This window comes from Sprattus sprattus (genome assembly GCF_963457725.1).
Source record: "Sprattus sprattus genome assembly, chromosome: 9".
Taxonomy (NCBI): Eukaryota; Metazoa; Chordata; class Actinopteri; order Clupeiformes; family Clupeidae; genus Sprattus; species Sprattus sprattus.
Window position 1 is genome coordinate 19,799,879 of NC_137928.1, and position 14,623 is coordinate 19,814,501.

At 43.2% G+C, this 14,623-nt stretch overlaps 1 protein-coding gene across 1 annotated transcript in view; it reads right to left on the reverse strand.

Annotated features, from left to right (window-relative positions):
* Positions 1–14,623, reverse strand: part of sez6b (seizure related 6 homolog b) — a gene marked incomplete at both ends in the record, with an annotated part of 151,460 nt that overhangs the window by 62,640 nt on the left and 74,197 nt on the right. The gene's annotated exons all lie outside the window — the stretch shown is intronic.

A 14,623-nucleotide genomic window follows, 5' to 3' on the forward strand; every position in this document is an offset into this window, starting at 1 on the left:
CCCAATGATGGAGCTAATCAAGCCAACGAGGCTGTGCCCTATTTAAAGGGTGCCTCATTTTCAAGAAGGAGACTGACTGGGAGAGAGAGACTTTGCCAAGAGAGGCATACGACAGCATGGCAACAGAACTTTGGGAGAAACAGGTGTACTGCTTTCCCTGTATACCGGATTGAGGTGAAACAGTACGTGTCTAGATGCGTGGACACTTTTAGCTTTGTTTTGTTCCCTTGTTTTGTATGACTTGTTCTGTGGGCCTTGTCTCTGTACCATGTTTGTGTGCCTTGTGTTTTGTGTTTAGTGTCTGTAGGTATTTTGTTATGATGGCCAGTGGATGTACTCTAGTTTCAGGTTAGTCTCTGTGCCTAGATTTTGGGCCTGGCTTGGGCTGAACAGGTGCCTGTGATTGTACCTAAGTATGATGAGCAGGTGCCCAGGGTGCAGAGTACTGCAGTACCTGTGAGTACGGCCGGTATGTTTGATTTGTTTGTTTTTTTCATGGGCACTGTGTTGGTTAGTCCCCGTGTAAATAAATATATATTTTTATATGAAAACCACCATCTCCTGCACTGTTCTTTTGCACTTCACCACCCAGTCCAGTTGCACATCCCCAAACAACATGGGGTGACCGCCCGGTTTTTCCACTACTTGAAGCAGGGATCTCTGCAGATAATCTTCTCCCTCTCTGCAGATCCTGTATACATTTCTGTATACATTACTCCCAATGCAGAGTTATCAAAGTGGCGTTTCTGACATGTCTTACAATGATCTGACAATGCCCAGTCCCAGTTGTCCCAGACTCTGCACAGTCCTGTCGTCATGCATAAAAAGTCCACGGCCCTCAGCAACCCCCGCAGTATTCAAATGCATTCAATGATGTAACAAATAGCCAGCTGTTGCACAGTTGCTTTAACACAGCTCCTCAGACTGTTGCCCATTTTATAACAGGGTGCCGCCGTACTGCCCTGCTGTTCTCTTTATCGGCACTCTTAGGGTCTGCAGAATCTGTCTCCAGCAAATTCACTTCAGGGTGGTTCAGGCACCAGCGCTGGTGAGCAAGCTTGGCGTGCCGAAAGCTTAAAGGAAGTTTCACCTATCAGAGCCGATCACTCATGATAAAAAAAAAAATAACTGTCAGGACGCGGGCTTCGAGTCAGACCAGTGGCAAGTCTCCCTGAACCACAATGCCTATTAAAATGCTATAAAAAGGGGTGGTCGTAGAGATGTAGCGTGACGTTTGTGGAGGTTCTTAGTTTCAGGCAAAACTCAACCGTCCTACTCAGGGGAAAATGCATTTGCTCAGCCTTATCAGCCCCGATAACGTGCTCTCTCTTTGAACAGGTCAAGGACGTGAGCCCCCTACTCATGATGCATAACCACACCTCCACGGGCACGGTCATGAGAGTGTTGTAACCCGCTTCTTCAATCTTGCGTGACAGTCCGACAGAACCTCGGGCATCTCTGCTCCACTGCACGTAAGCTAGACGGTGGAAATTCTTCTCAAAGTTTCTAGTCGTTTCTGTTTAGAATTATACTTCCAATCTCCTCTGTGAAAATCTCACCCTGCTCCAGGTTTAAAATCTCCAGCTGTCTTCACTTGAAATGGAAACCCAAGGTCTAGCCCAAGGTCTCTCCATCCCTGTACACATGGTCCCAGATTGGAAGGCTGGCATCAGGCACGCAGGTCCAGCATGCCATGGCCAAATATTTCTTAGATGCATCTTTTATTCAAAAAGCCTATAGAAGATAATTTTTGGCTGTGAGAGGGAGAGAGGGGGTGTTGGAGGGAGAGGGGTTGCCACACACACACACAAATGCATAAGCACACATGTTTTCTTTACCCCTCTTGACCACCCCACACGGTCTCCTGTTCAGTTGTGATGGCACACCAGAAACAAAAAACTCCACTTGCCTGGTACTGTATGTGAACTTCTGACCTAGGGCCATACATATATTATTAAAATGCCTATTTTGGGGTTATGTAAGAAGCCCAAGGATATATCTCTTTCCAGTCATTAGGCCAGAAAAGCCATGCAGTTTGAAGCACAAAACCTAACAAGGCATTCCACAGATTTAGGCTTTGATTTATCTGACTGCAGCGTACGGTTAGTTGCATCTGGATTTAAGCACCCTCAATGGTATGGCTTTACTAACCTGCAGTCCCTCTATTTTAGGCAGATAGAAACAACTTTTTTTCATTTTCGCCAGATCACACCGATCATACATTTCTTGTGTGTGGGGATTAGGTCAAGAGCATGTCATCAGTATCACCACCAACTCACTACGCTCAAACATGGACCACCTGCCTTGCTTTTGTGCAGGCTGAATGATACTCCCATCAGTGGGGAGCTATGGCCAGCTAAATCCTGCCCAAAACTTCAGGTTCCACCCGCAGAATCAGAATAACGTAGGAGAGGCTAAGGGAAGGGTCCCCGTCAAAATGAAGAATAGGCACGCAAGCTTTTGCTGAGCATGCCAGCTGCAAGACAACTAGGTAAAACAATGAGGTGCAACATTATCCATCCAGGCATTGAGCCCTTTGTTATCCGCAGTAGCGGTGACGGACAATCCGTCAGAGTGAAATGGAGCGTTACCCATCCAAGGAGGAGAATTGCACTGTCAGGGTTTGGGGCAATTAGTCTGAGAGGATTACATTGCTGTTACCCAGAATACATCTCTGTTGGTTTTTACATAGTCAGTGTGTTTTTGCTTCTGTCCTGGAGAATTGATTGTGCCATACGACTGAGACGGTGTTTAAAATGAATGGGTGGGACTGACTTTCACGTCCCGGTTGGTGTAATTTATTCCAGTGGATGCTGATAAATTAACTGCACTCCTCTGTGTGGGCGCCCCTGCATTCTAATAGGTGGTGTTTATTGTGTCGCATGACCTCTGCATTAATGAAGGTCACGAAGAAAATGACATTGGCGTCAACAACGAAGGGGGTGTCTGCAGCGGAAAGGATGTCGGTGAGCGAGGGCTGTGCAATGTTGAATGAGCAGACAAGCCAACACCCCGACTTTCTCTGTATAAGGTAAGTTAATCCCTCTCAGTTTTACTGTTTTCATGTCCATGCCCCAGATATGATTTTGAAATATCGTAAGCCCTTCAAAACACTGAAATAGTAACACATAGCCAGAGGAGGCCGTATTAGGAATAAAATACCCTCTTCACGGGTCAGGTCTAAATAATTTCACTCCCTTACTGTCTTCCTGGCCTCCACTTCTCCCAACCAGATAAACTGGGAAAGTTTCCCAGGCTCAGCAAACCTTCAAGCGACTATCTTCTTATCTACCAGCCTCACTGAACAGAACGCCCCGGGTTCTCTAAAGAGCTCTGCATCTTTGAGAGAAATATAATATTCTAGGACTGAAGGAGGGGAAGACGCTTTGCAAAAATAAAAGAAACTCATTAAAACCCTGTGGCACTTTAATTAACTGTACGAGAGCACCTCCTGCTCCAGACGTCTTGCTATATTGGAGCGCTTAGGGGCTGTGGTGGCCCAGAAGGAGCAGGTCTCCTGAAATGTGACAGGTATTTAACAGGCTCTTGTTTTCACTTACCACCAGCCCCTTTTGCGATGACGGAGCGGAGTACGATAGGACGATGATAGTGTGGCATCTGAGGTTATCGATCCCAATGAACAATTCCCAGGGTACTCAGCAAGGCTGCCCCCAGTGTAATATAAAAAAAAGTAAAATAATTGGCAGATCAAGACACACCTAAACTGATGAGCGAATATAATATGCATGTCCGCGTGACAGGGCGAGGAAGTAATGTTATCTCTGTCTTGGACCAAATTAATTCAAACTTTCCACACAGACAGTAGTACAGTTCTCATCTCAAAATATATGAGCCATCTGTCCCAGCAAAAACCGCAGCCATGCAGCAGATGAAAGGCATAATGCGATGTGTTGTATTGATTTTTGCCGTACATCTTATTCCTATCCGCTAGCAGTTAGAACACTGTGACCTTCTAGACCTGTGTTTGCACTCTGATTCCCCTTTAATAAATTAATTTTTCGGCATTTGTGTATAATGCTACTGACGTTGTTTTGCATGATGAATTTTGATAGCTAGCTTTTCTTCAGCCTGGGTAAATATATTCCTCATCATTTTACAGCTATGAAACTGATCTTTGGACTGCGGCGAACAGTGCTTCTCCCAGACTGGGACGTGCCCTCTGTGTCTTTGTGCTCAGTATGTGTATAAATAGTGTGCTTCCTGGCAGTAGCTTCCTGCCAAAAGGACACATTATGTTTGAACGTGAAGGACAGGCTCGATTTGACGCTACGGTCAGTGTTGGGGAGTAGTGAACTACATGGAATTAAACTAGTAGTACAGTTTCAGTAGCTTATTGGTAGTTCAACTAGTCATTCAAGTAGTTCAGTTACTTTTGTCATTTTTGTGTAGTTTGTGTTACAAAACTGATGAGTAAGACAACGGTCTTAAATAAATAATCTTCTTTTATGTTTTAGTTGGTGTCAGATAAAACCAAATCCAGATTTGTTCTTTTTCTTGTGATAAGCCCATATGTTTTTTTTTTGGTTGGGATATGACCTTTCTGTACTTTTTTGCATCACATGTTCATTGTCCATTTTTCCTCCAAGTAGTTCTACCTTTTCTAAGTAGCTTTTCCAACTATTTTTCTCCCTAGGGTAGCTGTGCTATAGTTCAACTCCTTTCAGTTTGAATTAATTGGTAGCTTGCAAAGCTACGCTTATAGAGTAGCTTCCCCAACACTACAATCCTGCATCTGAAATACCCTGGCTCTGGCTAGCGGCCCCCTAGACAGGGGAACCAGCACATCAGTCAGGTATTGATCGACTGCCCAAGCAGGGCACTGCAGGCCGATGGCTGTTGAGTGGTAATGTGTTTAACCATCCTTAATAATCTTCAGCAAACAGCATGGCAGGGTCATCACCATGGAGCGAGGCGCACAGAAGAAAACAAGAAGCAGACGAAAAGCGAGGGCTGAATTTACAACCCCTCTTGAGCAAGCTTGAGCTCAGCCCCAGCTGTGGAGTTTGCAGACGGTCACTGCCTGCGCTCTTAGGATTTTGCATGCGAGTAACTGCAGATGAGCTGATATTATGCAGGGCAACACATGGGAAGGATCCATGCTGTTTAATTAAAGTATCTCTTTATTCTAAGAGATATAGAAAGCAACACCAGCAAGTGTTTGAATGAGAGAAAAAAAATTACTTGAGGAAATAAAATATATAATGGACAGTAAGCAATGTGGAAAATATTTTCCGGTGGACGTCAATAGGTTACCATCTGAATTGTATTTATTTTATTGCTTAATGGGTTTGCATAAAGCAGAAGGCTATACATCACATTCCTTGAACTGAGATGCTATTTTCCTTCACAGTAAACAGGCCTCATTCCTCCTGCCAAGGTGCCATTTAACTCCTCCCATCCTCAGTAGCCTACAGATGGTTTCTACCCTCGGTCAATTTGCTGTTTAACTGTCCAAGATTGACTGATGCATCCAAATGAATCTTTGCTATCAACTCAGACAGAGAGCGAGAGATATAACTGTATTTTATTGAACCGAACCAAGGACCACTCAATCCACAGCAGTTCAGAATATTGATTCCTCAGTCGATTCCTATGCGGTGGCCGTGGCTGAGGTAGGCATCTTATAGATCTGTCCAAGACCAGGGAACCACTGCCTCATGGAAGACCTTGAGGCCGTCTGATGTTTTTCACTGAGTTGCCTTTTTGTTAAAGGAATTACAATGGTTCTGAGTGAGAATGGCCCAACTGTTGCTCTGCAGAGCAGAGAATAATGATTAGAAAAAGTTCTGTCTAGTTTCTTTCTGTCGCCTAACAATAAAGTTCCATGGAAAGACACATTATGCCATCTGGCAACAATAATTGTCAGCAAGAAGTTACAGTGCTACCAATCACAGCAACAACTTAGACTGTTTGGTTGGGACTGTACTGTTTAGAGACAGATCTACGAGAAAACTCTGCTAACAGCTATCTCACACCTACTCTATTCTAGAACACAATGACCTCTAAGAAAGTAGGTACCATCAGGCTGCTAGGGGAGAATATGCCACCATGAGAATATGTCTGGTTGATAGCAGTGCTCAGTAACTATGGACCCCTGAAATACGATTTATTAAAATTCCTGTCATTTCTTTCTGTACGGCAAGCCCCTAAACCATTGCTCTCCACTGGATGTTTCACGTATCCATTATCACAATCACATCAACACTGTCTCTCTCTGTGCAATTTCTTTCAGATATCTGCAACCGCTATGTTAATCAGGGCATAATTCACACCATAATGTCATTCTAATAACAGACATGGCTGATTCTGATGCAAAGTCTGACCAGTGGGCGAAAGGTGGCTACTTCAGGCACACATTCATAAAGCAATGCTAATGTGCTAAAACTCTAAAGTGAGATGTCAATAAAAAGGCACTGTGTAGAGAAAAACATGCAGATTGCAGTATCCACCTTTAGGTTGCGATTAAGTCTTTGTGGGCTTTTCTCTGGCAGGTGAGTGGACCAGATAATAAAAATCCCTCAGAAAGTGTGTGATGATAGCATTTTATCAGTCCCACTGGTTTTATGAGAGACCGATAATATCGCCCAAAATTATTCCACCACAAGAGTGCATTAGTGGGAAATCATCATTATAGTACATTTATTATGTAATATACCGCTGGCCTCTGAAGATATGCTGATAAAAACTAGCTAAAGCCCAAGACAACCATATAAGGTGTAAATCCTCAAATCTTGATTTGTTCAGTCTGTTAAAGCTTTTTTCAAGTAATGGCTCCCACAACTTTTAAAGTTAATGTGGGCTTTCCATTATACAGGACTGCTGAGTTCTATTTAGTTTTGGCATTAATGATTTTGCTCCATGCTAGTTTTTTGAGTTGACATTTATGGGCAGCACAAAAAGGGAAAGTATTGTGACTAACCTTAACTAGCCAGCAACCCTTGAATCTACAAAATCCATAAGTGTCCATTTATTGATATAGGATTGAACCTTCCTATTTTAACAGTTAGCGGAGACACTCACTGATCAAAATCAGGGCAGTATTGAGCAAAACAGCTTTGGTATGGAATCCTATGAGGCAGGCATCTCAATCAAAGTAATCCGCTTATTTTCGCCACTGACTGGCTCATATATGTTATTATAAGGCTCTAATAACATGGATAGGATCCCATCAGAGAGACACTTGCATCTGTTTAGTGCAGTAACTGTAAAGAAACTGGAGAAAATTACCGTGGCTTACCTTTCTGTAGTTCCAGTCTCTGACGTACCACCCCACTCAGTGCCTGTAGTCAATTATCACAGCAGGGGCTGTTTTGTACTGTTTACATAAGGAAAAGGTGTATGCAGGTGTATCTCTGTAGGGATCCTTTCCATGTTGTCAGACTCTTACTATAACATTTATAAGCCTATCAATGGCAAAAAACTTTGGCGCAGATGCTTGCCTCACAGGATTCCATTATATAGCTGTTTTGCGTTTTAGCGTTCTAATTTAATACTGGACTGATTTCAATCCCTAAGCGCCAATATTTTGGACCCAAAAAGATCTGGAAATAGGGCCGGGTTCAAAAATCCAAAAGTTTCCCTTTAAGCCCTAATAGGGCCATATCTTGCACCCAGCGCAATTGACATTGTCACCGACTCATGTATCATTCCTATCTTGCACCCGGCGCACAGCGGGATTTTCCCTCCAGAGGCGCGCGTCGAAATTAACTTTTTATTTTGCAGTTTCAAAACAACGCCGTGCGCTATTGACCAGAAAAAAGCTGGTCTAATGTCACAGGCGCATTGTCTAGAGTCTGTAGCGCGTTATTCAGACGCTATTTTAACGACGCGTGCTTGCCCGCACAGTAGGCTACACTTTACTTCTCTGGTCTACACGAGAGATTTACACCAAGCCATATATAATTACAAGGAAAATAAAGTATTTACCACATGAGGAAATCATTGTGATATCCATATCCAAATATATTTTTAAAATAGGCATACATCTAGCGTACACATTGACCCAAATGATTCAGGTTAATTGTAATGGCGGTGTTGTACCCGATTCAGCACACTCCGCGGCAGATGCACCCCCTCGATATTTAGTCTTGTGAAACGCTGTGTCAAATACATTCAACTTGCTCAAAAGAAAATTAAGTTAATTCATTTTGTAGTCATGGCTGGGGTAGGCTATATATTTCCACAGAACAAAAAGGTGTTCTTTTGCGTTCGCTATTATCCGAGGTTTTTGGAAGAAAAACATCGGTTGTTTGTACTCTTTAGAACAGTTCTAAAGACTGTAATCACTTGTGTTCTTCTCTTCCATCTCTTTCACAAATAATGAAATCGTAGTATAGTATTTTTCCCTGCATTTGTTTAGGCAAACTGCTTTCCTTTCCGATCAAGCGAGTGGTGCGCTCTCCCTCGAGGGGGTGTTGCATTGAAAGCATCACTGTTGCATTGAAAGTGTGATCACATACTGTTTCAGTGCATGGTATGTCAACTGCACAGACAAGGACAGGAAATCCCTCAGTCGGGTCATAAGATCTGCTGAGAGAGTAGTTGGACTTCCACTGCCTCCCCTGGACGACATCTGTAGGACGCGCTGCCTCCGCAGAGCATGTGGAATTTTGAAGGATGAGACTCACCCCGCAAACCATCTCTTCACCCTGCTACCCTCTGGCAGGCGCTACCGGGCCACTACAGCCCCCACTTCCAGACTGCAGAACAGTTTCATCCCCAGGGCCATCAGAGAACTAAATAATTACACTACCCTCCTACCCTCCATCCAGCACAACTGCACTTTTTTTAGAGGTTGCACAAACTAATTTCGTTGTGTATCTAATGCACAATGACAAATAAAGTCTATTCCTATCTGCCGCGGAGGGTGCTGAATCGGGTACAACACAGGCGTTCTGGGAGAAGTATGGGTTCCCTGGCGTCCTTGGCGCTATAGACTGCACCCATATTCACATACGTGCCCCCCCCCAGTGTTTTACACAACATTGCCATGAATCATGGATGTGTCAATGACATAAATGAGGATAGATTAGAGGACAACCACCACTGTTGCCTTGGTTCTTCACCAATCAAAGCTTCATTGAAGAGAGCCACTGTTGAAAAAATGCTCCACTTTGGTCTCATCAAACCACAGAACCTTCTTCCACTTGACCATGGAGACTTCCACATGCCTTTTGGCGAACTGTAGTCGATCCTTTTTTTCAACAGTGGCTCTCTTCCATAAAGCTTAGATTGGTGAAGAACCAAGGCAACAGTGGTGGTATGCAGAGTTTCTCCAATCTCAACTGCTGAAGCTTGAAACTTCTTCAGAGTAGTCATAGGTCTATTGGTGGCCTATCTTACTAGTCTCCTTCTTGAACGGCCCCTCAGTTTGTGAGGACGGCCTGATCTAGGCAGATTTACACATGTGCCACAATCCATCCATTTCTTGATGATGGATTTAACAGAATTCCAGGGGATGTTTAGTGCCTTGGACATTTTTTTGTATCCTTCCCCTGACTTATACTTTTCAACAACCTTTTCTCTGAGTTGCTTAGAGTGATCTTGGGTCTTAATGGTTTAACAATAGCCAGTAATACTGATTACTGAATACTGACCAGTGAATGGACCTTCCAGACACAGGTGTCGTTATACTACAATCACTTGAGACACATTCACTGCACACTGACCCCCATTACACAAATTGTGAGACTTCTAGCACCAATTGGCTGGACCTCTGTTGAATTAGGTCAGTCTATATAAAGGGGGTGATAAAGGGGGTGAATACTTATGCAAGCACTTATTTTCATTACATATTTGTATTTAATTTACATAACTGTGTAGAAATATATTTTCACTTTGACATTAAAGAGAGCTATTTTGTGAATTTTTTTGTCCAAAAAGCCAACTTATATTGACCATGACTGATTTATAAAAGCCATAAAAGGGTAAAACATCCAAGGGGGTGAATACTTACGCAAGGTACTGTACTTGCGTTTGGCGCTGTCCTACTTGCGTATCTGATCGTTAAAATAGGACCCATAGTGTTTAACCCATGGTGTTAGACACTCAGTAGCAGTCAAGATACTCAATTTTACCCTTTTTCCAAAGGATCTTAATCTTGTATGCCTTGCCCTGGAGGATAACTCTAAATAAAGGTTTGCCTAACTGACTATGAAAAGAGAAGAGTCTGTGTCTTGACCTGACGTCCTGATGGGGAAGAGTGAGGTGTCAAACACCAGAACCAATGGAAGTTTGTTCATTTGACTTGGGCCAGCAGGTCAGGTGTGTTCAGATGATGTTCCTTCTAGCAGCTGCATGGCCTCTAACCCCCTCAGGGGAGTATAAAGCTTGAACCGAACATTCACCTGTATTAATAGATCGTCAGGATCCAGGTCGACTGCCTTGAGTGATCCCAACTGTGTAAACATCCTACTGCCAGAGACGCATTCAGACTCACAGAGGATTATTACACACCACTCACCTTGCTTCTCCGAAATTACGGAAATGGGTTTGCTAAATCCAATGACTCATTAAAGTTTTGTTGCAAGGGATTATGGTTCCCCCCGCAGTGAAACCTGCCGATCAATGGGATTTTAAACCAAGCCTTTTAGAGCCGGACGTGACCAATTGACTACACTGGGTCATAAACCACCCTCATCAATGCAATAGGGATCCCCAGCATTGTCTGAATTAAACATTATTTTTGTCTATCAACTAGACGATGAGGTCTCTTTAATTAAGTTAAGAGTTGCCTGAGAGACGTTTTAACTGGCGGGGGCATTACACAGCCCCATAAACAAACAAAAAGAAGAGAACAGATAATCCATAAGCAATTAATTAAGGGAGGAACTCCGTGGCTTCTTCACGTATCAGTCACTGTGAATAATTGTGGCATAAGGAAGAGCCAGAGATAGATATTTATACACTGTCCTTGGGTTAACAAGAGTGAGTAAGTGAGAAGAGGATAGATAGCCAATCCCCCCCCTCCACACACACACACACCACCCCGCATACACACACAAACACACACCCACACACCACCTCACAATACCCTTAGCTCTTTTTTCATACTCTCACAGAGAGAGACTCAACAGCTGTGGAGGATCATTGACAATGATTTGCGGTGAGCATTCATTCTGTCCAAATTAAATTGGCTGCAAACATCTGGGAGGCCATCAGGGTAATGACTACTGTATTTCCTACAAACGCAAGACGCAGGCCTGGAGAAATAATGATCAGTACAGTGATTCAGGTGAAAGCAAATATCCCCCTATTCTAACATCACTGCCTGAGCATTCAAGGCTGATGATATGTAATAGAGCTCATTTACCTGCAGCCATCCCTTCTGCAATGCTAATCAGTGGATCGTTGGCCAGTGAAAACCATTCAACCACATACAATGATAGCTATGCACAACAAGACAGCTGCCACTCAGAATAGACATTGGGCCCTACATTAATTGATGGGCCATACAGCTGGCAACATGCAATGTGTGCCATGCATGACCTTAAGCTAATTTAATACCTTGGCAAAATTGTTTAGCTAATTTGATAACACGAGCAAGATCCTAAATACCATCATCAGTGGGTCCGTGGAAAGACATGGGAGTTAACTGAAGCAGAGAAAAATAGATATTCCTTATAAGCATTGCTCTGTTTCTAAAGCCCTTCTGGTTTAGGTTAATAACATCACAATACGACACATTCAATTGGAGAAAATATTCCTTAACAAATGTATAAAAATGGCCTCATTGTAGAAAAGTTTTGCTTATCTGAGCAGTAATATGCAAGACAAAAGTATGGCAAAAATATTGTCTTCTGAATTAATGTATCTATTCCATGTGGGGTTTTATTGACCTGAATGTCCATGTCTACAGATCATGGAATACAATTTAGAGGAGAGGCACATAAGGAGAGGGTGGCCCAGTTGTGCCGCACGTTCACGGACCCCACTGAGCCGGACTGCAGAGTTATCTTGTCACTACTCGTGACCAATGTTCCCTCTAAGCTGCGCGCGTGCGCAGCCGCGCAGGCCAGTCGAAGAGGCCGCGCAATATATTTTTCAGACCACGCACATTTTTCAGACCGCATAAACGATTTTTTTTTTAGGGTTTAAAAATCTGAGCATCAAAGGGGATGTAGGCTAGTTAATAAACATTTAAAATACTGACATGTTTGACAACCAAGCCGGATGTGCGTTAGAATGTTTACATACAAAATGTCCTTTAGCTCTCTTGCCGGTCTCTGCTCCAGCAGTTATATAGCCTGGGTGCCATCCGTTTGTACGCGTTCCACTGATCAAGCTGAACAAACGTTTGTTCAGCAGAAGGCAGCACTCAGTGGAACGCGTACAAACGGATGGCACCCAGGCTAGCAGTTATAGGCTACCATGGCGAAAAGAAAGGCAGAGCAGGTGCCCCAGAAAAAGGTCTGCCTAACGTTTAAACATGAGCGGCTAGATGAAATAGTCTAAACTGACTCCGGTAGGATAAAACTTTCAGACATACTTACATATGCTCGGAGGCAAACGCGAAAATAGTTAGCTCGTGGGAAAACATGCAGTGAACAAAAGTGACATTATTCTGTTTGTCCTTAAAGTTTGTGAGCACTTGCATGCCCGCTTCCCTGAGCTGAGTGGGCTGCCTTTGAGCCGGACACGTTGGATCGTGCAGTTAGTAAAATTGATCATGGGCTGAATGACGTGACAAATCTGGCGAAAAGGTTCGAAGCGCTTCTGGAGGAAGCATAATATGCGGTCCCGGGACGCATTTGTCGAATTCAAGTTCATGGTTATTGAAAAAAGGTGGTGGCTGAAAAGTGAGCATTTTCCAGATCTGGTACAACTTTGACATTTGTGGCACATCCAAGCATCTAGCGCCGACTGTGAACGCGGTTTCAGTCTAATGAATGCCACTATGTCAAACTCGTGAAGCGAGAAGATTTGAGGTAGAAATTTCCAATATTTTCAAAGTGATCTTGATAACTACAACAACATTTTGACATATGTATAGTCAGAAAGGTGTTTCTTCCATAGGCCTGCAGACAAGAGGAGCCAAACAGCCAGATAGGCCTAGCTCCCTCAATGTAATTCGAATGACATGTTTTGTAGCTTAGTTTGTTGCAAACCACTCCAGTTATTACATTTTTTATAAAGGCTACCTTTAGGGGAAAATATACCATAATTACTATATTTATTGTAAAGCACTGCATTAGCATTTTTCTTTCAATTAAGTTCTACTTAAATGTTGTACCTGCTGAGAAATGACTAAACACCTTGGATACTTTTATTTTGTGTATATCATTATCATTCATAACCAGTGAACCAGTCATAACCTCCCTTAACCTTATTTATTTTCAACCAAAGATCCTTTAAGTTCAACTAAACTGACTGGTAAAACACCATCATTAAAATGTTCCAAAGTCCAGCCATTATAAAGGATATTGGATAAATATCAACCTTGTAGACTTATTGATGCATTTGCTGTCATCTCTTTGGAAACCTATGGCTAACACAGGCTCGTGGTCATTCTTGTAAGGTTGCGTGGTTTACGAATTGCTCACATTGGTGAAATGTGCGCTCAGAATAAAAAATATTTGCTCAGTGCTGAAAAAAATTAGAGGGAACATTGCTCGTGACTCTCTCATTTTGGCGAATTAGGATGTTGCATGCAGCCTTCCAGGGCATTGCACCTTTGGATATGTGGCTTATAGGAGACAATGGCTCTCCATTATGCCCCTGGCTTATCACGTCATACATTATGCCAGCCACTCAGTGGCAACAGTAATTCAATATTGTGTCGTCAAACTCCAGGTCTATGATTGAGTGAACATTTGGCCTATTAAAAATGCATTTCAGATGCTTGGATCAGATGCTCAGGCGGCATATTACAGTATAGCCCTCAGAAAGGCAGTTCCTTCTTCGTGGCATGTTGTGTTTTACACTTTACACTTGGTCCCAGGCTGTCATTTCTTCTGAGAAAAATGAGGCTTGCTGCTGGACCCGCACAATAATGTCCATCTCCACTGGTGTAAAACACACTTTTCACGTCCTTAAACTTGCTCCATTATAGAACAATTACTGAGTTCCGTGTGAATGTTAATAAGGTATGTTCGAATCATTGTGATTGGCTGATAAAGAATGACTTCATTGCCACACTCACTAATTACCATTTTTGCTTGATTGCGCACTGCTCTGTGTCGGTGAGCAAATATTGGTACCCCCGCCTAATCTCATTGCTCATTGCTGCTGCGTGAAGGCCGTTCGCGGTGCTTGTTGCACTATGAAATTAGGGCCCATTGTCTTTTTAAAAATACAGACCAGTGAATTCTCTCCGGTCCAACCCTCCCTCGCCACTGCCAGTGTCTGTCTGTGCTACGAGGCAATCTGTCATGGCTATGCCCACACTGGCACCAGTAATGGCAGATGAAAGCATCTGCGCCTGTTTGCCTAGATAAGCACTGACTGGCTGAGAGGCTGTGTAGACCAGTGTGGACAGAGAAACTCCTCTAGCATAAGGCAGGCTACATGCATTAGTATTCTGAGGGAAAGCTTTCTCCCCGACTGTGTCTCTACTAGCACAGCCTGACCTTTTACGGGTTACAGTAGCATAGGGCTGCAGAGC